Source organism: Mobula hypostoma, chromosome 14 (genome assembly GCF_963921235.1).
Source record: "Mobula hypostoma chromosome 14, sMobHyp1.1, whole genome shotgun sequence".
Taxonomy (NCBI): domain Eukaryota; kingdom Metazoa; phylum Chordata; class Chondrichthyes; order Myliobatiformes; family Myliobatidae; genus Mobula; species Mobula hypostoma.
This window is the reverse complement of record NC_086110.1, coordinates 3,580,211-3,604,977: the sequence shown is the minus strand read 5'-3', so window position 1 is coordinate 3,604,977 and position 24,767 is coordinate 3,580,211. Positions and strand designations below refer to the sequence as shown.

Below are 24,767 nucleotides of genomic sequence, written 5' to 3'. Positions count from 1 at the left end.
CAGCATGATATACTCAAAATAAAAATGACAATACTGGAAATACTCTGCAGACTAGGTTGCATCTGTGAGAACAGAAACAGAGTTAAAGGTGTAGGTTGGAGATCCTTTGTCAGAACTGGGAAGGAGGCAAATGAAGGTGCAGTGAGGGTGGAAGAGAGGGGCATCTCTGATTGGGCAAAGACGGGATAACCATGGGGTTAAGACACAAAATAGTTAACTGGTCAGTGAGTGAATGGGAACGGTTGAGAGTGAGAACACAGACAAAATAATGTAGGGGATGCAAAATACAGAGCAGGAGGACATATGCAACAAGTCAGTCTGAGAATATCCTCCACTCCCAGAGAGAAAAAGAAGGGCAAAATAAAACATTGATGCAGACAGACATTGGACCTGAAGTTGTGGAAATCAGGAGTCCAGAGGGCCCCAATATGCTGAGATGGAAGATAAGAAAATGTTCCTCGTGCTTGTGTTGGGTCTCATTGTAACAGTACAAAACACCATGGATCAATAGGTCAGATGGGAGTGTAATTGAGAATTAAAGCTGCAGGCAGCAGAGTCTTCTGAGCCAAAAGACCCTCTTACTCTTGCCCACACTATTCCAGAATCTGTGGATCCCGGATCCCTGGATCGGCCTGGACAGCCACTTGAGGACCCACTAATAGACAAGTCCATAGGCTACATTATACTCGACTTGAGTGATCACACTGCTACTGCTGGTTTAAGTATCCTCTCTCAGATTGGTAAATCTTTTCCAGCACAACTCTAAAAACTATCTGTTCGTGAAACAATCACCAACAAACAGGAACAAGACATGAGATAAGGGCGTCATGCTTATTATCCTTCATTTAGTCCATTTATGCTAAAGAACAATTCTGAAGCACTAACTTGAACTTTTGTTTATTATGTTCCTCCAGTGAAACATGGCCTTTCTTGGGATCTGCATATTTTTTCTTGGAACTTTGCTGGAATTCAAACAATAGTTGTTTTGTTCAACCCCTTATCATAAACCTAGAAGCTCTACTTCCTCATTATAGTTATGTTAATTAGCACTTAACTTAAATTGCAGCACTTCCAGTTGTTGAAGAAAACATTCTAACTCTGCCACAGTGCTGTTGCAGGGACTCCCAACCTTTTTGATGCCCTGGACCAATAGCATTAAGCAAGGTTCCATGGACCCCAGGTTGGGCACAGTTGAGTTACAGGATTTAGAACCAGTGGGAAAGAAGAGATGGCTATATATTTATCTTGAGGATGTGTGACTTTCAGAGAAATTTGTAGTTAGTAGTTTTCCTTTGTGTCTGTTGGCTTTGCTTCGTATAGGCGTAGTGGGTGCAAATCTGGGAAATGTTGTTGAAGAAGCCTTGGAGAGTTGTTGTGGATTTTCTAGATGATGCTCATTGTATACATGGTATGCGGTGCGAGAAGGAGAGAATATTTCTATTGTGGATGAAGTGCCCGTCTTTGCTTTTGGATGGTGTCAGGCAAAGGAGATGTGCAGGAAAAATTTCTGGATTAGCATGTTTCCATCCCAAGGAGGAGGGAGGCATTGCTGGTTTTGGTGGAAGTGGAGTAAGTGTCAGTGGGAGAAATGTTATTGGCAGTGGTGATCATATTATCATAAGGTTTAAATTGGACATGGATATCAACTCAAAATAGTTTATTGGAGAAGGAAAATTACACAATAATAACTATATATCTGGCATGGGCAAGTAGAAAATCAGAGTTGCAGCTAAAAGCTAACTGAACTATGGATGCCCTTGATGGAGCAGAGTCCCATGATGATGAAGCAGAAAGAAAGGGTTATCACACATGATGGGCTGGTAGTATAAGGATGAACATTGCTCTTTATATAAAATTAAAAGAGGGGAAAAGGGAGGATGCAAAAGATTGTAACTAAGATTGTAGGTGGAGGATGATCAGGCCCCAAACTAGAGATAGGGCAATGTTGAGATGCTTATTGAGTACTTTACTGATCTTTATCAAGCAGGAAGATGCTGCTGAATTCAGCATCAGAAATGGTATTTTGAATGGGCTAAAGAATGAAAGAGGTACCAGAAAAGTTAGTTGTACTTAAAGTGAAGGACAGTCCTGGGTATGATTCTAAACTGCAACCTGTGATGAGGCTCTGATTGGGGACTTACAGAGCTTTGGGGAAAGCGGGGTCCCAGGGCCGCTCTGACCCGGAACGGCAGCACCTGTAAGGGTTCCTGCTCAGGATACGAGTGAAGACCAACGGCAGATCCGGCAGGTTCAGTAACTGAACTTATGACGGAGGAGGCGGATGAGCTATGACCTCAAATGTCAACGGCTATAGTACAGGTGGATGAACATTTGAGAAGAGAAATTGTGATTTCTTCAGTTCACCCAACGGTAGGCAATGGCAAACCACCATTGCAAATTGCTAAGAAAACCATGGTCAAACTTACAAAATGTATCACACAACAACAGCGTCAAGAGGATCTTCAAGACAACTCTGAAGATGTATAGCTCAGTAGGGTTGATTCCGGTCAGCAGGGGATCCCCGACCATCATCAAGCTACTGCTCATAAAATTTAAGTAACACAAAAGAAAATTATTGCCAATTGGAATGTAAGAACCCTATATCAAGCAGGAAGATTGGACAATGTGATAAATGAAATGGAAAGACTAAAGATTAACATCATGGGAATTAGTGAAGTTCGTTGGATAGGTGCTGGAACATGTCAGATTAGAAATAAAACACTAGTTTATTCTTGTGGAACATCCTATACTAATGGAGTAGGAATTCTTATGGATGAAAGCATGGCAAAAAGTGATTTAGGACATTGGACAATATCAGAAAGAATGCTCCTTGTTAGATTCAGAGGACAACCATTTGATTTAGCAATTATACAGGTATATGCACCAACAACAGATGGAACAAATGAAGATATAGATAAATTCTATGACGAGCTTGAACAAGCAAAGAATGGATGCAAATCTCAAGATATTGTTGTTGTTTAATGGAGATCTAAATGCTAAAGTAGGACAAGGTGTTGATGGAAATATCATAGGAAAATTTGGACTAGGGGAAGGAAATGAAAGAGGTGAGAAATGGGTAGTATGGTGCAAAATGAATAATCAGGTCATTACGAATACCAAAGATTTAGAAACTCAGTGACTCAATTCAAAACATATCCAGGTGCAGACTGTAATAGTGACCATAACCCAGTAGTATGTCATGTAAAGGTAAAACTTAAAACACTAAAGAAGCAAAAACCTGAACAATCCCTTGACTACCTGCAATTAATTAAAGAAGAAAACTTAAGACAAAAATTTACAATTGAAGTAAGGAATAGATTTCAAAGTCTAGAAATACAATCTGTTGAAGATGATAGCAATCATATAGAAATGAAATTTAACTCTCTAAAGGATGCCTTGGTAGAATCAGCAAAGTCAGTGATTCTGAAAAAAGAAAAAAGCACAAAGAATAAATGGATGACAGATGAAATTAAAAATCTAATGGAAGAAAGGAGACGGAAGAAAGTAAATCCTATAGAATATAAATCCTTAGATAAAAAAGTTAAAAGCTTAAGTCAAAAAGCCAAAGAAGAATGGGTAATCCAGGAATGTGAGCAAATAGAAAGAATCCCTATTACTGATCCAAAAAGGTTACATCAACAAATCAAGAATGTCACTGGTAAAAAGCTCCTCTGTTCTTCAGGTGGATGTTTGAAAGCAAAGGATGGTACCATTATCATGGAAAAAGATGAGATTATGAACAGATGGACTGAGTATATTCAGGAATTGTTTGAAGACGATTAATGTGAAAAACCAGAAATTAAGAAAAATATTGAAGGTCCAAGTATTTTAAAATCTGAAGTTTGTAATGCAATAAATAAGATGAAGGAAAGGAAAGGCAGCAGGCAGCAGGTCCTGATGAATTAGTAATAGAACAAATTATTGCCCTTGAAGATTATGGAATTGAAAAACTTACTGATTTAATCAATAAACAACAGGAATTCTGCAGATGCTGGAAATTCAAGCAATACACATAAAAGTTGCTGGTGAACGCAGCAGGCCAGGCAGCATCTCTAGGAAGAGGTGCAGTCGACGTTTCAGGCCGAGACCCTTCAGTTAGTCCTGACGAATATCTAATGAGGATGTCATGAACAGAGCAAAAACAAAAAGAGAAATAATGTATGAGATCATGAAAAGGCAACGTAACTTCATTGGACATGTGATTAGGAAAGAGGAGTTAGAATGCACGGTAATTATGGGAAAGATTGAAGGGAAGAAAGCAAGAGGAAGACAAAGACAAATGATGATGGAGACAGTAGTCAGAGAACTGGAAATGAATACCAATGAACACTGTGATAATTGTAAGTACGGAGGAAGAACTACAAAACTTAACTGATATAATTGTTGAAGAAAGTGCAAAAATGGGTCTATAATAGACAGAATGTATGGTGATATCCAAAAAGAAGGAGAATCCTATCTGCAGGCTGAGGATAAATGGGGAAGACATAAAACAAGTAAAGAACTTTTGCTACTTAAGAAGCTGGGTGACATCAGATGGCAGGTGCGACTTAGACATCAAAAGAATAGGGTTGGCAAAAGACACCTTTACGAGAATGAAGAATATACTGACCAATACTAAACTAGGCATGACAATCCGCTTCAGAGTACTGAATTGTTATGTTTATCCAGTTATGTTAAATGGCTCAGGATGTTGGACAATATCTAGTAGCACGAGGAAATGAATTGTAGCATCAGAAATGTGGTTTTTGAGGAGGATGCAAAGAATATCATGGACGAAATGAATATCTAACGAGGATGTCATGAACAGAGCAAACACAAAAAGAGGAATAATGTATGAGATCATGAAAAGGCAACGTAACTTCATTGGACATGTGATTAGGAAAGAGGAGTTAGAATGCACGGTAATTATGGGAAAGATTGAAGGGAAGAAAGCAAGAGGAAGACAAAGACAAATGATGATGGAGACAGCAGTCAGAAAATTTTAAATGAATACCAATGATCCACTTGACTCGAAACAGGAGTGTGTGGGCCATGGCAGTCAAAGCTCAAACTGGGCACGGCACCTGATGATGATGATGATGATGATGAAAGTGAAGGAGTTACCTACTTAAGACGAGCCGTGAAGGAAGCTACAGAGGAACTGGTCATAGTCATTTAAATATCTGAAGATGGGCCTGATGCTAGAGGACTAGAGAACTGCAAAATTACTAACAGCAGATCACTCAGATTGACCTTGGTAAGAGATTTGAATCTCTTCAAATCTCTTACTAACTCTTCCTTCAGTTAGTCCTGACGAAGGGTCTCGGCCTGAAACATTGACTGTACCTCTTCCTAGAGATGCTGCTGGCCTGCTGCGTTCACCAGCAACTTTGATGTGTGTTGCTTGAATTTCCAGCATCTGCAGAATTCCTGTTGATAGTGAACAGTTGTTTTTCACACTGGAGAGAAATACAAAGTGGAGCTTTCCAAGGGATGAGCATCATTGCTTTTCTTCATACATAACCCAGGTCCAGGGTTTGATTGAGAAGCGACTGCACAGGCGTGTGGACGTCAGTGAGTTAGACTGGTGGGAAGAATTTAAAAAGAAGACAGCTTTATAGAGAAGGCATCGGGGGAGCGGGCGACAGAGTAGAGGGAGTCAGAGTAGGAGGACTTTGGCTCAACAGGGCTTTGTCGATAATGGGTTGAGGCGAGGTAAGTTACTTGTAAAGAATAGAAATAGGAAGTATATCTGTGATGCTGGTCTTCTGCACTGGTAGTCAGATATGGGATGTCTGGGAGACTCCCAGCCTCCCGGACGGCCAGATCTGCGCCAGGTGCATCAAGCTGCAGCTCCTTAGGGACCAGGTTAGGGAACTGGAGATGCAGCTCAATAACCTTCATCTGGTCAGGGAAATGAGGAGGAGATAGAGAGGAGCTATAGGCAGGTAGGCACACCGGGGCCTCGGGAGACAGATAAGTAGGTAACAGTCAGGAGAGGGAAAGGCAAGATTCAGATACTAGAGAGAACCCCTGCGGCTGTCCCCTTAACAATAAGTACTCCTGTTTGAGTACTGCTCGGGGAATGACCTACCTGGCAGAAGCAACAAAGTCTGGCACAGAGTCCGGCCCTGTGGCTCAGAAGGGTAGGGAAAGGAAGAGACTGGCAGCAGTGATAGGGGACTCTATAGTTAGGTGGTCAGACAGGCGATTCTGTGGACGCAGGAAAGAAGCACGGTTGGTAGTTTGCCTCCCAGGTGCCAGGGTCTGGGATGTTTCTGATCGCGTCCACGATAGCCTGAAGTGGGAAGGTGAACAGCCAGAGGTTGTGGTACATATTGGTATCAATGACATAGGTAGGAAAAAGGAGGAAGTCCTGAAAACAGATTAAAAAAGAAGTTGAGAAACAGGACCACAAATGTAGCAATCTTGGGATTATTGCCTGTGCCACGCAACAGTGAGTATAGGAATAGAGTGAGGTGGAGGGATTGGAGCAGTGGGCAGGGATTCAGATTTCTGGATCATTGGGACCTATTTTGGGGCAGGAGTGACCTATACAAAGAGGATGAGTTGCACTTGAATCTGAGGGGGACCAATATCCTGGCATGGAGATTTGCTAAGGTTATTGGGGGAGAGTTTGAATGAGAATCGCGGGGGTGTGGGAACCAAAATGAAGAGACGGAGGAAGGGGTGTTTGGCTCACAAATTGAGAAAGCTTGGAGGCAGTGTGAGAAGGAGGATAGGCAGGTCATAGAGAAATAGAGAAGGGATACGCTCAGGTTGATGGTTTGAGATGTGTCTATTTCAATGCACGGAGTATCATGAACAAAGTGGATGAGCTTAGAGCATGGATCAGGACTTGAAACTATGATGTTATGACCATTACAGAGACTTGGATGGCTCAGGGACAGGATTGGCTACGTAGGGTGCCAGGCTTTAGATGTTTCAGAAAGGACATGGGGGAAGGCAAAGGAGGTGGGGGTGTGGCACTGCTGATCAGAGATTGTGTCATGGCTTCAGAAAAGGAGGAAGTCGTGGAGGGATTGTCTATTGCGTCTCTGTGGGTGGAAGCTAGGAACAGGAAGGGATCAATAACTCTACTGGCTGTTTTTTTATAGACCACCCAATAGTAACAGGGACATCGAGGAACAGATAGGGAGACAGATTCTGGAAAGATGCAATAATAACGGGGTTGTCGTAGTGGGAAATTTTAATTTCCCCAATAATGATTGGCATCTCCCTCAGGCAAGGGGTTTAGATGGGGTGGAGTTTGTTATGTGTGTTCAGGAAGGTTTCCTGACGCAATATGTAGATAAGCCTACAAGAGGAGAGGCTGTACTTGATCTGGTATTGGGAAATGAACCTGATCAGATGTCAGGTCTCTCAGTGGGTGAGCATTTTGGAGATAGTGATCACAACTCTATCTCCTTTACTATAGCATTGGAGAGGGATAGGAACAGACAAGTTAGGAAAGCATTTAATTGGAGAAAGGGCAAATATGAAGCTATAAGGCAGGAACTTGGAAGCATAAATTGGGAACAGATGTTCTCAGGGAAATGTACGGCAGAAATGTGTCAAATATTCAGGAGATATTTGCGTGGAGTTCTGCACAGGTATGTTCCAATGAGTCAGGGTACAGGAACCATGGTGAACAAAGTCTGTTGAAAATCTAGTCAAGAAGTAAAAAGCTTATGAAAGGTTCAAAAAACTAGGTAATGATAGAGATCTAGAAAATTATAAGGCGAGCAGGAAGGAGCTTAAGAATGAAATTAGAAGAGCCAGAAGGGTCCATGAGAAGGCCTTGGCGAGCAGGATTAAGGAAAACCCCAAGGCATTCTACAAGTATGTGAAGAGCAAGAAGATTAAATGTGAGGTATAAGACCAATCAAGTGTGACAGTGAAAAAGTGTATGGAACCAGAGGACGTAGCGGAGATACTGAATGAGTACTTTGCTTCAGTATTCACTATGGAAAAGGACCTTGGCGATTGCAGGGATGACTTACAGTGGGCTGAAAAGCTTGAGCATATAGACATTAAGAAAGAGGATGTGCTGGAGCTTTTGGAAAGCATCTAGTTGGATAAGTCATCGGGATGAGATGAGATATACCACAGGCTACTGTGGGAGGCAAGGGAGGAGATTGCTGAGCCTCTGGCAATGATCTTTGCATCATCAATGGGGACGGCAGAGATTCCGGAGGATTGGAAGTTTGCAGACGTTGTTCCCTTATTCACGAAAGGGAGTCAAGATAGCCCAGGAAAATATAGACCAATGAGTCTTATTTCAGTGATGGGCAAGTTGTTGGAGAAGATCCTTGGAGCGACGGAGGATGAGAGGTGACCTGATAGAGGTGTATAAGATGATGAGAGGCATTGATCGTGTGGATAGTCAGAGGCTTTTTCCCAGGGCTGAAATGGCTAACATGAGAGGGCACAGTTTTAAGGTGCTTGGAAGTAGGTACAGAGGAGATGTCAGGGGTAAGTTTTTTTTTACGCAGAGTGGTGAGTGCATGGAATGGGTGCCGGTGACGGTCGTGGAGGTGGATACAAAAGAGTCTTTTAAGAGGCTCCTGGACAGGTACATAGAGCTTAGAAAAATAGAGGGCTATGGGTAACCCTAGGTAATTTCTAAAGTAAGTACATGTTCGGCACAGCATTGTAGGCTGAAGGGCCTGTATTGTGCTCTAGGTTTTCGATGTTCCTATATTAGAGATTTGGACTTGTGTGTTCGGGACACTATTTCTAAATCTGCAGATACCAGAAAATTTGGATGGCTAGCAAACTGCCAAGCAGATAGTAATGACTTTCAGGAGGATATAGACAGCCTGATGAAATGAATGGAAACATGCTGGGTGAAGGTTCATGCGGAAAATGGAGAAATATTATGCAACTGGTTGTTAGAGTTCATTACGAGACCTCAGATAGTCAGGGTGCACAACTGCTCCTCCTTAACCATGGTCCTCAACACTGGTCCCTGCCCCCCCCCGGGCTGTGTGTTGAGCCCATTGCCCGGGCTGTGTGCCGAGCCCGTTGCCCGGGCTGTGGGCTGTGTGCCGAGCCCGTTGCCCGGGCTGTGTGCCGAGCCCGTTGCCCGGGCTGTGGGCTGTGTGCCGAACCCGTTGCCCGGGCTATGGGCTGTGTGCCGAGCCCGTTGCCCGGGCTGTGGGCTGTGTGCCGAGCCCGTTGCCCGGGCTGTGGGCTGTGTGCCGAGCCCGTTGCCCGGGCTGTGGGCTGTGTGCCGAGCCCGTTGCCCGGGCTGTGGGCTGTGTGCCGAGCCCGTTGCCCGGGCTGCGGGCCGAGCCCGTTGCCCGGGCTGTGGGCTGTGTGCCGAACCCGTTGCCCGGGCTGTGGGCTGTGTGCCGAGCCCGTTGCCCGGGCTGTGGGCTGTGTGCCGAGCCCGTTGCCCGGGCTGTGGGCTGTGTGCCGAGCCCGTTGCCCGGGCTGTGGGCTGTGTGCCGAACCCGTTGCCCGGGCTGTGGGCTGTGTGCCGAGCCCGTTGCCCGGGCTGTGGGCTGTGTGCCGAGCCCGTTGCCCGGGCTGTGGGCTGTGTGCCGAGCCCGTTGCCCGGGCTGTGGGCTGTGTGCCGAGCCCGTTGCCCGGGCTGTGGGCTGTGTGCCGAGCCCGTTGCCCGGGCTGCGGGCCGAGCCCGTTGCTGTGCACTTTGCTTACACATGACTGCACAGCCAAACACCCGAGCAATCACATTGTCAAGTTTGCCAATGACACGACAGTGGTGGGGCTCATCACCAGCAACGATGAGATGCCCTACAGTGTGAAGGTGGAAGAACTTGTGACCTGATGTCAAATAAATAACCTGTTTCTTAATGTCAACAAGGCAAAGGACATGGGTATCTATTTCAGGAGAACCAGCACCACTCACACTCCCTTTTACATTGGCGGCACAGCAGTGGAAACTGTAAGTAGTTTCAAACATCTGGGAGTGCTCATCACACTCAACCTCTCAGTAGTTATAAGTGAGTAAAGACAACACAAGCATACAAAATTTTTGAACTACTGCATTTTATTCTTATTAATACTCCACCACACTTTTAATCAGTTTTAGTAAGTAGGTCAATATATTTTCCAGCATCGAAAGGGAACACAGAAACTGGGATCCTGGTGTATCGAAAGCACTTGTGGGGACCTGAGCCTCAGGGCATAGAATGGACGTACTTGTCATAGAAAAATTCTGCAAAGATGGAGGCAGCAGATGCATAAAAGTTTCCTGTTAGAATAACCTTGATATCCATCGGCAATCAGCCCTTATCCCGATGATTAAATTTTCCCTGTAGCAAGTGGAAAATTTCAGTCAATATTTCATTATGCACCAGTATTACAAATGTTCTTTGCTAAAATTCGGTAGAAAAGTTTCTTCAAAGGTTCAAAGTACATTTTTTTAAAGTATACACTGTATGCAGAATACAACCCCAAGATTCATCTCGCAGACAGCAACGGAACGAAGAAACACCATGGAACCTGTTCAAAGAAAACATCAAACACCCAGCACACAAAAATAAGGACAAACCGCACAAGTGGCAAAGAGTGACGAGTAATACACAGAATATTAAACATTAAACTGCAGAGTCCTTGAAAGAGTAGGAATATTCAGTTCATTTTAGTGCTGTGTCATTTGAAAGAGTAGGAATGTTCAGTTTAGTTTAGTGCTGTGTCATTTGAAAGAGTAGGAATGTTCACTTCAGTTCAGTTCAGTGCTGTGTCATTTGAAAGAGTAGGAATGTTCACTTTAGTTCAGTTCAGTTCTGTCATTTGCCGCAGAGCCAGTCTGCCTTCATCAAGTTTGTGCAAAATAGCGATGAGAAAAGGAATAACCAGAAACCAGAAACTGCAGAGTCCTCGAAAAATGAGTCCAATCCAAAAAACAGTGCTGATTAAACCTTGTGCAACACCCAAGGCTCCTGCACCTTCCTCCAGCGGTGGTAAGGGAGAGGGAGACAGTCAAAAGCAACAGATGGTGCTGAACACCTGCTCACTTTCTGCTCTCGTCCTCTTTGATTTCAGTCTTGTTTGATGATTTAATTGGCGTGTTGGTCGAGAATTGGAGCTGATCTCGGATTCGTTATCCATCATATCCATTCCCAACAGTGCTTTCAACTATGTTGAATTCCTTCAGAACAGCAAAGGCACCGGGGTCGTTCAGTCGGCCCAAAAACAGATCAAAATGTGCATTGCAGGCCCATGTGGTAGGAGTATATTTAAAAGAAGGAGGAGGAGAAGAAGTAGTTTTGTGAACTGTCCAAGGGTTATCGCCATTAGTCGTGTTGATCGCTGGTGCCATCTTGACAGGAAATAAGGACAGTACAGGAAGTGATAGATCTGGATAAATTATAGATAATTTGTTGATTGTGACAAGGTAGGCTAAGAAACTAAAAAAGCTTTTGGTATACCAGAATTTATAAGATAGAGGGATGTACTTCAAGAGCAAGATGTGCAGTGGTTATCACCAGACTAGTACTACAGAAGACTGCTTACAGTATAGGTTGAAGTCCAAGTCTCAGTACTGTAATTGTTGAATTTAGATCAGTTGATAATCTGAAATTGTATTCGGAATGATTGTCTTGAAACTACAGATTGTCAAAGAAACCTATTCAATTCAATCATGGCCTTGAGGAGAGGAAATCTGCATCCCAGCTTCGTTTTGCTTATCTGTGACCCAGACCCTGATTTATAACTTCCCTCTGAAATAGCTTGGCAAGTTACTCAGTATATCATCATGACCATGTTGAAACAAAATGAATAAAACCCGATACCGATTTAGGCAAAGTTGCTCATAGCCCAGTTCACATCTTGGAGTTCACCCCTGAAACACATGGGGGTTGCCGTATAAATTGAGAGAACTGTTTAACAGCTTGTCAGATAACAGCCTGATATTGTTGTCTTCACGGAATCATATCTTGCAGGCAATGTGCTCGACTCATTCAACACAATATGTGCTATCTCTGCAACAGGACAGACACAGTTTTTCCAGTTATTAGAAAAGCTGCAGATACTGGAAGTACAAAAAACCAGAAAATGCTGAAGGCACTCAGCAGGAGAAGCAACATTAGAGGGGAGAGAAATAGAATCAAGATCCTCCAATAGAATGAGAAAAGTGAGAAGACAAGCATGTTAATTTACAGAGCGTGGGAAGTGGTGAGAACAGAGGGAATATCTATGACAGGGAGCGGACCAAAGCTGGCAAATTAACAAGTACATCGAAAACAAGCATTTGGAGTAAAGTGATAACTAGACAAATAGAAATATAAAAAAATTGAAATAAAGAAAGCTACATGGGGGAGAGGGCTATCTGAGAATATTAAACTCAAGGATTATGTCCCAAGGATTGTTGGAAGCTGTTGCTTGAGTTTACTCTGGGTCTTATTGGAACAACACAAAGGACTGAAGGCAAAATCAGAGGAGGACTATCAAATAAAGTGACAGGTTATTGGAAGGTCAGGATGAAGTAGCCTTTCACATGCTCTTCTCCCAATTCAATAAATGGCATTTGGTGTTCACAAAATGATCTGCTCTATATTGGTGAAATCAAATGCATGTTGGATGAATGCTCTCCATTCAGGCTGCCACTTCTTGATACATTAACAACATCTCCCAAATATACAACCTTTACCAGATGAAGAATGAGGGCAGCAGATATATAACAGCATAATAACCAATATGTTCCTCTTCAATCATACACCATCCTGACTTTAAAATGGTGTCCTTGTCACTGGTTCAAAACTGTCAGACTCCATGCCACTCAATATTGTTGGACTATCTACTGGAAAAATGTTAGATATTCAATAAAATGGCTCAGTATCAGCTACTTAAAGACAATCGGCTTAGACAATAAATGCTAGGCTTGATAGCAAATTCCATACCCTGAAAAATAAATAAATGTACTTTATACTTTATACTTTATTGTCGCCAAACAATTGGTCCTAGAACGTACAATCATCACAGCGATATTTGATTCTGTGCTTCCCACTCCCTGGATTACAAATATTAAATATTAAAAACATTAAAAATAGTTAAAATTAGTAAATATTAAAAATTTAAATTATAAATCATAAATAGAAAACAGAAAAATGGAAAGTAAGGTAGTGCAAAAAAACCGAGAGACAGGTCCGGATATTTGGAGGGTACGGCCCAGATCCGGGTCAGGATCCGTTCAGTAGTCTTATCACAGTTGGAAAGAAGCTGTTCACAAATTTGGCTGTACGAGTCTTCAAGCTCCTGAGCCTTCTCCCGGAGGGAAGAGGGACAAAAAGTGTGTTGGCTGGGTGAGTCATGTCCTTGATTATCCTGGCAGCACTGCTCCTGCAGCGTGCGGTGTAAAGTGAGTCCGAGGACGGAAGATTGGTTTGTGTGATGTGTTGTGCCATGTTCACGATCTTCTGCAGCTTCTTTCAGTCTTGGACAGGACAACTTCCATACCAGGTTGTGATGCACCCTAGAAGAATGCTTTCTACGGTGCACCTATAAAAATTTTAGGGGACAGGCCAAATTTCTTTAGTTTTCTCAGGAAGTAAAGGCGCTGGTGGGCCTTCTTGGCAGTGAACTCTGATTGTTTGGACCAAGTCAGGTCATTTGTGATATTGACCCCGAGGAACTTAAAGCTTTTGACCTGTTCCACTTGCGTACCACCGATGTAAATTGAGTTGTGTGGTCTGCTACTCCTTCTGAAGTCAACAACCAATTCCTCCGTCTTGCTGACGTTGAGGGATAGGTTATTGTCTTCGCACCATGCCACCAGGTTCTTAATTTCCTTTCTGTACTCAAACTCATCATTACCTGAGATACGGCCTACAATTGTTGTGTCATCAGCAAACTTATATATTGACTTTGATGGAAACTTGGTTACACAATCATTTACACAATCACTTTGATACACTCAGCAAACATTCCAGCTAGCTTGCTTGCACAGGCCCAGAGAACCCGTCGTGGGACGCCATCTGGGCCCGTCGCCTTCCTTGGATTTATCTTCAGGAAGGCCCTTCTGACGTCCTCCTCGGTGACGATGAATCTCGATGCCACCAGGTCTGGTTCATCCAGAGGGAGCGGGACGCTCCTCTTCTGTTCGAATCTTGTGTAGAATACATTAAGTTCATCAAGAAGAGAAGCGCCATAGTTATTGATATTCCCAGCCTTTTCTTTGCGCCCAGTGATCTCATTTAGACCCTGCCATAGTCTACTGGCATCCCTTTGGTTAGCCTGGACTTCCAACTTGGCTCGGTATTGCCTCTTGGCGCTCTTAATGGCTTTCCGGAGTTCACGCCTGGATTCCATGTAGCGACTGGTATCCCTGGACCTAAAAGCCGCAGCTCCAGCCTTTAAAAGGACTTGACCTCATAATTCATCCAAGGTTTCCAGTTAGGGAATACCCAGATCGTATTGCGAGACACACAATCCTCCGTACATTTCCAAATAAAGTCCGTGACAGCTGAGGCATACTCATCGAGGTTAGCTGCTGAGTCCTTGAATACTAACCAGTCCACTGATTCAAAGCAGTCACGGAGAACCTCATCCGTTTCCTCTGTCCAATGCGACACTACTTTTGACACTGTGACCTCCCGCTTCAGTTTCTGTTTGTAAGCCGGGAGAAAGAGTACGGCCTGATGGTCCGATTTTCCGACGTGAGGTCGTGGGATGGAACGGTAGGCATTCTTGATTGCTGTGTAGCGGTGGTCAAGTATATTCGGGCCTCTTGTGGGGCAGGAGACATGTTGGTATAACTTTGGCAGTGCCTTTCTGAGGTTGGCCTGGTTAAAGTCCCCAGCTGTAATGATTAAAGCCTCCGGATACCTGGTCTCAAGTTCACTGATGTTGGCATACAGTATGTTCAGAGCACACTCCACGTCCACCTGGGGGGGGAATGTAGACCGCTGTCAGTATGACTGAGGTGAATTCCCGTGGCAGATAGTAGGGACGACACTTCACTGACACATGTTCCAGTTCCGGGCTGCGGGAGCTTGTCAGTGCCACTGTGTCCGAGCACCATGCAGTGTTGATCAGTAGGCAGACACCACCTCCTCTTGTCTTGCCTGAAGACGCCGTACGGTCCATCCGATGGATTGAAAATCCCTCCGGTCAGATGGCACAGTCGGGGGTGGCAGGGGAGAGCCAGGCCTCGGTGAAACAGAATACAAAGCAGTTTTGCATCTCCCTGCAGTAGGTGAGTCTCCCTTTAAGATCATCCACCTTGTTCTCTATGGCTTGCACATTAGCTAGTAGGATGGTGGACATAGGGACCTTGAAGCCTCTCAGCTTCAATCTGACCAGCGGCCCAGCTCTTTTCCCACGCTTCCTCGGTAAATAGTGCATCTTTCCAGGTTTCCATCGATGCAGTGTGTTGTTGTCAGCTCTTTGAGGTAGGTGGATGCATCCCATGGGAATCGATCGGCGGGTTGCATCGTCGTGCGCTCTGGATCGGGCCGAGTAATGGGGGAGGCTCCACTGCCACTTCCAGCTGCCAGGGGCCCGGGCTGTCGAATGGGTCGGGCCCCAAAGCCGACACTTAATCCCGGATGGCCGGGCTCCTTGCTGAAACAAGTCCTTAAGCCGAGTCACGGTTGCGGAGGCCTCTGCTCCAGCTGGGCCTCGGGCTTGATTTCCTAGGTTGGCAGCGGAGGCCTCACTTCCGGCAGCTGTGGATGGCCACCAACGGGGCTTTACGGTGGTCGCTCCGGAGAAGCGTCTGGGTCCAGGTGTGGTCTGTATTTTAAGAAGCAGTTCTGGCGCGGTGGTCTCCAGCTGGGTGAGTAGCTTCGCCAGGGTGTTGTCGATCTTGATCTTGCTAAATTGGAGGTTTAGAAGGGTTTCTCGGGTATAGGTTAGTGGAGAGGGCAGGAATGTAGTAGGAAGAACTGTTATTAAAAAATGAAACATAAACAGAAATTGCTTAAAATAGTATGTCAGGCAGCATCATGCAAAGAGAAATGGAGTTAATGCTTTAGGTCAAAGAACCCTCATGTTTCCAGCAACTTCTGATTGCCACATCTACAGTTTTTTTTGGTTTTCCTTTATTAACCATTTTTTATATAAATGAAGTATGTATTGCACTCAGTTGCGGGCACACAGTTTAAGAAAGATGTGAAGACCTTAATAAGGATGTAGAATATATTTACTGGAATGATCACAGGAAAGAAGATAGGATGGAGAACCTTGTATTCTTGGAACAGAGAAAATTGAGGGAATCTCATGTCTAAAATCATTAAGGTATGGGCAAGGAGAAACTGGTCTATTGGTGGTAGGGTCAAAATCTATAGATTGACGGTAAATGATGAAGTATCAAAAAAAACTGAAGAAAGTATAGTCATGGTGTCATTGAAAAGTACAGCACAGAAACTGGCCCTTCAGCCCATCTAGTCAGTGCCAAACTAATTTAAATTGTCCAGTCCTATCGAACTGCACTTGGACTTGCAAAGCCTTCATAAGTTCAGAAGTTCCAAAGGTTCATTTTATTGTTAAGTATGCAAGTTCCATAACCCTGCCATTCACGTACCTATCCAAAGATAAACGGTTATATCGAGCTCAAGTGCGCCATTTGCTCTGGCAGCTCGTTTCACATTGTCACGACCCTCTGAGTGAAGAAGCTTCCCCTCGTGTTTCCTTTAAACTTTCAACCTTGTACCCTTAACCTACTGTATGACTTCTAGCTGTAACTCCAGCCAACCTCAGTGGAAAAACCTTGCTTATGTATACCCCTCATAATTTCATATGTCTCTATCAAATCTCCGCTTAATCTTCTATATTCCAAGGAATAAAGTTTTAACCAAAACAATCTTTCCATATTACTTGGGTTCATCAATCCCAGCAACCTCCTTGTAAACCTCACATGGTCTTCAACTTAACGTTCCATCTGCTGTAGTCAACAGTTTGATTTATGAAGGCCAGTGTGCCAAAAGCCTTCTTTACGACCCAGTGTGCCACCACTTTCGATGAATGATGGACTTGTATTCCCAGATCCCTTTGTTCTATCACACTCCTCAGTGCCCTACTGTTCATTGTGTAAGACCTACCTTGGTTGGTCCTATGAAAGTACAACAAATTGTAGTTGTCTGAATTAAATTCCATCCGCCATTTTTCAACCTATTTTTCCAGCTGATGCATATCCCTTTGCAAGAAATGGTAGCCTTCCTCACTGTCCGCTTCACCCCCAATCTTGGTGTCATCTGCAGATTTGCTCTTCCAGTAGCCGCATTACCAACCAGATCAGAATCAGAACTAGGTTTATTATCACTGCATGTGTCGTGAAATTTGTTAACTTAGCAGCAGCAGTTCAATGTAATACATGATAATACAGAAGAAATAAATAAATCAATTACAGTATATGTATATTAGAATAGATTAAAAATATGCAAAAACAGGAATAATATATATTAAAAAAGTGAGGTAGTGTTCACGAGTTCAATGTACATTTAGAAATCGGGTGGCAGAAGGGAAGAAGTTGTTTCTGAATCGCTGAGTGTGTGCCTTCAGGCTGCTCTACCACCTACCTGATGGTAACAATGAGAAAAGGGCATGTCCTGGGTGCTGGGGGCCCTTAATAATAGATGCTGCCTTTCTGAGACACTGCTCTTAGAAGATGTCCTGGGTACTTTGTAGGCTAGTGCCATCACGGAGCCAACTAAATTTACAAATCTCTGCAGTTTCTTTCAGTCCTGTGCAGTAGCCTCCCCATTCCAGACAGTGATGCAGCCTGTCAGAGTGCTCTCCACAGATGAGCCTCTATAGAATATCTAGTAAAGTGTTTGAGTGTTTTTCTTGACATACCAAATCTCTTCAAACTCCTAATGAAGTATAGTCGCCGTCTTATCTTCTTTATAGCTGTATTGATGTATTGGGACCAGGTTAGGTTCTCAGATACCTTGATACCCAGGAACTTGAAACTGCTCACTCTCTCCACTTCTGATCCTTCTATGATGACTGGTATGTGTTCCTTTGTCTTACCCTTCCTGAGTCCACAATCAGCTCTTTAGTCTTACTGACGTTGAGTGCAAAGTTGTTTTTCTGCGACACTACTCCATTAGTTGGTATATCTCGCTCCTGTACGCCCTCTGATCTCCATCTGAGATTCTGCCAACAATGGTTGTATCATCAGCAAATTTATAGATGGTATTTGAGCCATGCCTAGCCACATAGTCATGTGTATATAGAGAGTCGAGCAGTGGGCTAAGCACACACCCCGGAGGTGTATCAGTGTTGATTGTCAGCGAGGAGGAGATATTATCACCAATCTGCACAGATTGTTGTCTTCCAGTTAGGAAGTCAAGGATCCATTTGCAGAGGAGGTACATAGGCCCATGTTCTGTAACTTATCAATCAGGATTGTGGGAATGATGGTGTTAAATGCTGAGCTATAGTCGATGAACAGCATCCTAACAAAGGTGTTTGTATTGTCCGGGTGGACTAAAGCCGTGTGAAGAGCCATTGAGATTGCATCTGCCGTTGACCTGATGTGGTGATAGGTTAATTGCAGTGGGTCCAGGTCCTTGCTGAGGCAGGAGTTCAGTCCAGTTATGACTAACCTCTCAAAGCATCTTGTCACTGTAGATGTGAGTGCTACTGGGCGATAGTCATTAAGGCAGCTCACATTATACTTTTTAGGCACTGGTATGATTGTTGTCTTTTTGAAGCAAATGGGAATTCCTGCCCATAGCAGTGAGAGGTTGAAAGTGTCCTTGAATACACCCGCCATTTGGTTGGCACAAGTTTTCAGAGCCTTACCAGGTACTCCATCGAGACCTTCTGCCTTGTGAGGGTCTTTTAAGACAGCCTAACTCGGCTGGCTTCCGAGACAGAGATCACAGGGTCATGAGGTGCATTCGTAGTTATATTCTCCCTTTCCAAGTGGGCACAGAAGGCATTGAGTACATCTGGTAGTGAAGCATCTCTTCCATTCATGCTATTGGGTTTCGCTTTGGTATAGATGACAAACAACAATGGACCCAGCACTCCACTAGTCACAGGCCTCCAGTCAGAGAGGGAAACATCTCTGGTTTCTCCAAAGCCAATGTCTAATCCAATTTACTTGCTTATCTTGAATGCCAAGCAACTGAACCTTCTTGATCAACATCCCATGTCGGATGTTGTCAAATGCCTTGCTAAATTCCATGTAGGCAACATGCACTGCCTTGCCTTCATCAATTTTCCTGGTAACTCTCTTAAAAAACTCTATAAATAGTTTGGTTGGACATGACATACCATGTTCAAAGCCATTCTAACTATCCCTAATCAGCCCATGTCTATCCAAATACTCATATATCTGGTCCCTTAGAATACCTTCCAATAATACTCAAGACAGCAAACACCTTCTTCTCTGTAATCTGTATAGGGTCTCTGACCTTGCTATTGTTTTGCTTCACTTCTATAGACTCTTATGTCTGTCTTTTGTGTAAATATAAATACAAAACATCAATTTAAGATCTCCCCATCCCTTTTGGCACCATGTATAGATTGCCATTCTGATCTTCCAGAGGGCCAATTTTGTCCCTTGTTCTTAAAGTATCTGTAGAATCCCTTAGAAGCAACCTTATACTTTGTTTTAGCCCCCCTATTTTCTTTCTTAAGTGTTCTTTTGCATTTCTTATACTCATAAGTACCTCTCATTCCTACCTGCTAATACCCTAATGCACCTCCATTTCTTCTTAATCAGGGCCTCAGTATCTCTTGATAAGTCTGTTATCTTTACCTTTTATTCCAACTGGCACGTACAAGCTTTTTACTCTGAAATTTCACTTTTGAAGGCTTCCACTTAGCCAGAGTACACCTTTGCCAGAGAACAGTCTGATCCCAATCCACACTTGCTAGATCCTTTCTGATACCATAAAATTAGCCTTCCTCCAATTTAGAAACTCAAACTGCAGACCAGACCTACCTTTCTCCATACCTATAACTGAGGGTATTATGATCACTTGGTGCAAAGTGTTCCCCTACACAAAGTTCTGTCTCCTGTCCTGTCTCATTCCCTAATTGGAGATCAAGTGTCACACACTGTCTCATTGGGACTTCTTTGTACTGATTAAGGAAACTTTCCTGAACACTTTTGAAAAACTCTATCCCATTAGTCCTTTTACAGTGTGGGAGTCCCAGTCAATATGCAGAAAGTTAAAATCACCTACTATAACAACATTATGTTTTTTGAAACAGTCTGCAATTTTTCTACAAATTTGTTCCTCCTAAATCTGGCAGACTGTAGGGTGTTATGTAACATAGCCCCATTAACATGGTCATACCATTTTACTCCTCATTTCCACCCATAACGCCTCACTAGATGAATTCTCCAGTTTGTCTTGACTGAGGGCTGACATGACATTTTCCTTGACTAATAATGCCACCTCTCCTCCTTTGATTCCTTACACTGTGTCGTGTCTAAAACAGCAGAACCCTGGAATACTGAGCTGCCAGTTCTGCCCCTCCTGCAACCAAGTCTCCCTAATGGCCACAATATCATAATTCCATGTATTGATCCATGCCCTGAGCTCACCTGCCTTTCCAACAACACTCCTTGCATTGAAATTAATGCAGCTCTTTATATATTTTTATATATGAAGTGAGTGCGAAGGTTTGGAATGCACCATTGGGTTAAAGTGTGGGTGGTGGAGTCAGCTTCAATAATGTCATTTAAAGGGAATTAATTATTTAACTACTTCAAAATAAGTATTTGCCAGGTTAAGGGGAGGGGTCAAGGGACTAGCTGAACTGAAATTGCATGTTTGGATTTGCTGAAATGTATCCGAGATTCTGCAAAGCTTCGAGAGTTTGAACTCTGCACTTTTCTAATGCATTCTTTCAGTTTGAGAGTAGGCCTTTTACCTTTTGGATATTTGAAAGTATTTGCTAAGTTACTTGCTGCTGAACCCCCAGCTTCTGATGTGCTGTTTTTAAATGTGGTATTTGTATGATTAATCCAGTTGAGTTTCTGAATGATGGTGACCCAGGATATTAATGGTGGGTGATTTGATGATAGTAATTTTGTTGAATTATGCCATAGGTGATGGTCACATCTTTGTACTTGTATGGTTTATTGCTTGTCACTTATCAGCATCTATGAGAATGTTGTTATGACAGAATCATACAGTGTAGATATGTGTAGACCTCATTGCCCACCATGTCCATGCTGATCATCAAGTACCTTTCTATTCTATTGTCATTTACCAGTGTTTTGTCTGTATCCTTCTCTGTATTGATGGTTCAGTTGCTTATCCAGATATTTCTTAAATGCTGTGAGTGTAGCTGCCATTTCCACTCACTCAGGTAGTGCACTGCAGATTCAAGCCACCTGCTGGGTGTAAAAGCTTTTGCTTGTGTCCCCTTTTACCCCTTAACTTAAACCTATGCCCTTAAGTTTTAGATACCTCTCCAAGGAGAAAAGAATTCTTAACATCCACTGTTTTGTTGTTCCTCCATAACTTGTGTATATGTCTTTCAGATCTCCCTCAGCCTCCAAACAACAAGGAAACACATAGCTCATTCTCGTAAATGAAACACAGTCACCATCCAAGTGAATCTCCTCTGGTTGCCACACTATTCAAATGCTTTGTTGCTGTCAAGGGCAGTTGGTTAGATTTTATTTCTGGAACTTAGCTTTTTTTGCTCATTTGTAGGCTAAGTCTGGTGCACAATTTATCAGCACTGCAACCAGGATAATCAAGTCCCATAATCTTTGCTGTATTCAGTTTCCTCAGGCATTTCCTGATAGATAGATAGATACTTTATTGATCCCAAAGGAAATTACAGTGTCAATTAGCATTACAAGTGCACAGATATACTGTAAATATTAGAAGAGAAGTAGAAAGAATAAAAAATAAGTTACCGCAAACAGCTAATGGCCGAGGGTAAGAATGATCTCACATAACTCTCTTTAGAGCAGCACAGTTTAGATTAGATTAGATTCAACTTTATTGTCATTGTGCCGAGTACAGATACAAAGCCAATGAAATGCATTTAACATTTGACCAGAAATGCAAAGAATAGTGTTATTTACAAAATAACTGTGAATTAAAAAAGTGCTACAGCACACAAATATAAAAGTACTGAGACAGTACAATACGGATGCAATACTGCTTAGCGCTGTGATGGGAGGTCAGCAGTGTCACAGCCTCAGGGAAGAAGCTCTTCCTGTGTCTGCTGGTGCAGGAGCGGAGGCTCCTGTAGCGCCTACCGGATGGAAGGAGAGTAAAAAGACCATGGTTAGGGTGAGACGCATCCTTGATAATGCTTTTCGCCCTGCCCAGGCAGCGTTTATGGTAGATGTTCTCAATGGTGGGCAATTGGGTGCCGATAATCCACTGGGCAGTTTTCACCACACGCTGGAGTGTTTTGCGGTCCGATATGGGACAATTGCCATACCACACTGAGATGCAGTTGGTGAGTATGCTCTCAATGGTACAGCAGTAAAAAGTCCGTCAGTATCCTGGGACAGAAGTGAGCTTTCTTCATGCTCCGCAGGAAACAAAGGTGCTGTTGTGCCTTTTTGATCAGGATGGAGGAGTTCAGGGACCAAGTGAGAGCCTCGGAAATGTGGACACCAAGGAATTTGAAGCTTGATACACGCTCCGCTACAGTTCTGTTGATGTAGATGGGGACGTGAGTGTGACTCCTGGCATGCCTGAAGTCCACAATGATCTCCTTGGTCTTCTGGGTGTTAAGGGCCAGATTGTTGTCGGCACACCACACAGCCAGGTGCTGAACCTCATCCCTGTAGGCCGTGTCATCATCCCCGCTGATCAGACCAACCGCTGTGGTGTCGTCTGTGAACTTAATTATGGAGTTAGAACCATGTACAGGAATGCAATCATAGTTGAAAAGGGAGTACAGAAGAGGGCTCAGGACACAGCCTTGAGGCACGCTGGTGTTCAGAGTGAGAGTGGAGGAGGAGAGGTTGTCTAACTTAACTGATTGGGGTCTGTTAGTCAGAAAGTCCAAGGTCCAATTGCAGAGGGATGAGCTGATACTAAGCTGGTGAAGTTTGGCGATCAGCTTGGAGAGGATCACAGTATTGAATGCCGAACTAAAGTCAATGAACAGCATTCTGACGTAAGAGTTGGGGCTGTCCAGGTGGATCAGGGCAGAGTGAGGTGCTATGGAGATGGCATCCTCTGTTGACCTGTTGGTGCAATAGGCAAATTGATGGGGGTCCAGGGTAAGGGGCAGACAGGATTTCAGATTTGATAGAACCAGTCTCTCAAAGCACTTTGCACTGATGGGGGTGAGTGCAACTGGATGGAAGTCATTCAGGCCCGTGGCAGTGGAATGCTTCGGCACTGGCACGATGGTGGCAATCTTGGAGCTTGTGAGGACAACAGTTGTCTTAATCTATTACTAAAAGTGCTCCTCTGATCAGCCAAGGTGTCATGCAGAGGGTGAGAAACATTGTCCAGAATTGCCAGGATTTTCCACGGGGTCCTTTGTTCCACCACAGCCTCCAGTGTGTCCAGAATGACTCCTATAACAGAGCCAGGCTTTCTAACCAGTTTATTAAGCCTGTTGATGCCATTGCCCCAGCACACCATCGCATAGAAGATTATACTGGTGACAACAGACTAGTAGAACATGTGAAGGAGAGGCCTACATATTCCAAAGGACCTCAGTCCCCTCTGGAAATAGAGGTGACTCTGGCCCTTCTTGTACACAGCCTCTGTGTTGTTGCTCCACTCAAGTCTGTCATCCAGGTGCACCCCCAGGTACTTGTAGGTCCTCGCCACATTCATATATTCACCATCAATAGTAACAAGGAGCAATGCCGGCTTAGTCTTCCTAAAGTCCTTGACGATCTCCTTTGTCTTACTAATGTTGAGTTGAAGATATATAATGTTGAGCAGAGAGATAGTAAGTGAATTGAATTGACCGAAGAATGGCTTTGGTGACCTCAGAGAAAGGCTGAGATGAATTATCCACTTATCATTTCTGGCTGGAAGTTACAAATACTTTAGCTTTGTCTTTGACACACAAATAGTGGGCTATGCCTTTGTTGAGGATATGAGCACACATTTAGTCCCATGCAAACCACATCTCATTTTTAAGGACACTTGGCCATGCTCTGTTATGCCTTGATGCACACACGATTATACATGTACACTTGCTTGTTAATGCAGATATCTAATCGGCCAATCATGTGGCTGCAACTCAATGTATAAATGTGTACAGGCATAATCAAGAGGTTCAATTGTTGTTCAGACCAAACATCAGAATGGAGAAGAAATGTGATCGAAGTGACTCTGACTGTAGAGTGATTGTTAGTGCCAGACAGGGTGGTTTGAGTATCTCAGATAATGATCTCCTAGGATCCAGAGTTTACAGAGATTAGTGCGAAAAATGAAAAAAAAAATCCAGTGAGCAGCAGTTCTGTGGGCAAAAATGCCTTGTTGATGAGACCGGTCAGAAGAGAATGACCAGACTGGTTCAAGCTGACAAGAAGTTGACAGTAACTCAAATACTGTTGTGTTACAACAGTGATGTTCAGAAGAGCATCTCTGAATACACAACATGTCAAACCTTGAAGTGGTGGGCTACGGTAGCAGAAGATCACAAACAGACACTCAGTAGCCACTTTATTAGGTACAAGAGGTAATAGTAGAATGGTAATATACCACAATTGCAGATCACAGTGAAATGTAGTTCCACTGTTCCTAATGGTTATGATTTCCTAGTTTTAAATTGTCTTTGAATTATTGCATTTTTTAAGAGGTGACCAAGAAGACAGATGAAAGGCTTTAGCAAAGCCTTTGATAAGGTATCACTTAGTAGGCTGGGATGGCAAAATTGCATGTGATCCAGGGTGCTAGCCAATTGGA

The 24,767-nt window shown here is 43.5% G+C and overlaps 1 protein-coding gene across 1 annotated transcript in view; it reads left to right on the top strand.

Annotated features, from left to right (window-relative positions):
- Positions 1 to 24,767, top strand: part of hydin (HYDIN axonemal central pair apparatus protein) — a 977,428-nt gene that overhangs the window by 693 nt on the left and 951,968 nt on the right. The window lies entirely within an intron of this gene.